Raw genomic sequence first — 1,270 nt, forward strand, 5'->3', positions numbered from 1 at the left:
ACATAGATATATATGCGTGCGTGTGCATCATTATATAGATATGTGTGTGTGTGTGTGTTTTATAGTATTATGAGAGCTAAAGATAATCTGAACCAAAATAATGTTGCATTTATTAATTTTTAACACTTCGGATTAACTTCTGGGAACATCAGCGTTAAATTGCTGGATCTTGTCTTCAGAGAACTACTTATCAATTTAAACGATGCACATTGGGAAAATGTACATAGCCAAAACTGTTTGAGCGTTTAGCGAATAAAGATACACATTTTTCTTTTTGTTTTCAATGTCTTACATGATCATAATATTTCAATACAAGCTTAGCAATCTTAGTACGCAAGCGGAAACGACTGCTATTGTATCGCTTCATATTTCAATGAGGTATCTCAGGCGGATAAGGCACAATAATGCCAAAACACCGTTATCGCGGAGTCCTTTAGCACGGAGAATTTGTTAATACTACTTAATAAATCAATACTATAAATAACAATAATTCTTACTATAAACACAACGACATGGATTTGTTAAAGTTGGGAACTGTAGATTACTTCGAAGGTACTATCCGTATCAAATCGGGTAGTACTGGGGACAGCAGCGACACTTGAGTTGATATCTTCAGAAAATGTCCCTTTCCGCTTCAGGTTTTGGTGAAATGAAAGATGCGTTACGATTTTAGCACTGCTATGTTTTGCGCTTGAATGTATTTACAATGAGTTATGACTGCAATTTCCTTCGTGCATATATTTTCTGCAGTTAATTTTGTTTCGTTTATGGCTAAAACTTAAGTTTGTGAACTACACTTTTTGGTGTTGGTGATATAATTCGTGTTATAACAATACATACAGCGCTTTCGCCAATCTTGTAAAAGTAAAAGTAAGCATTTCAGTTTTCTAATAAGATTTAAAAGGAGTAGAGTCTATTTGAAATTGAAAATGCTGTCTTTTATGGAATTAACTTGAAGGAAATTCAGGTTTAGAGATAATGTCTATTCTACAAAAGAAATTACTCGAATTCGTTATTTCTTATTATAACCACATACATACACACTCGGGCGCAGACACGTTCAGACAGGTAGCGCTTATATGTCATTCTATAAACTTTTATGGATATAATAATATATTACTTTATTTTTTCTGTCTCCAATGAAGGGAAGTACTGGATCTTCCCAGAAACAGCTGTAAGACTCTATCCATAAAATTCTTCAACCTTACCTTTGCTCTCTTTATCTTTTTGTTTTTATATATTTACACACACACACACACACACACACACA

At 33.5% G+C, this 1,270-nt stretch overlaps 1 long non-coding RNA gene across 1 annotated transcript in view; it reads left to right on the top strand.

Annotated features, from left to right (window-relative positions):
* Positions 1-1,270, top strand: part of LOC106876640 (uncharacterized) — a 63,705-nt gene that overhangs the window by 47,279 nt on the left and 15,156 nt on the right. The gene's annotated exons all lie outside the window — the stretch shown is intronic.

The sequence above is a fragment of the Octopus bimaculoides genome, chromosome 12 (genome assembly GCF_001194135.2).
Source record: "Octopus bimaculoides isolate UCB-OBI-ISO-001 chromosome 12, ASM119413v2, whole genome shotgun sequence".
NCBI classification, from domain to species: domain Eukaryota; kingdom Metazoa; phylum Mollusca; class Cephalopoda; order Octopoda; family Octopodidae; genus Octopus; species Octopus bimaculoides.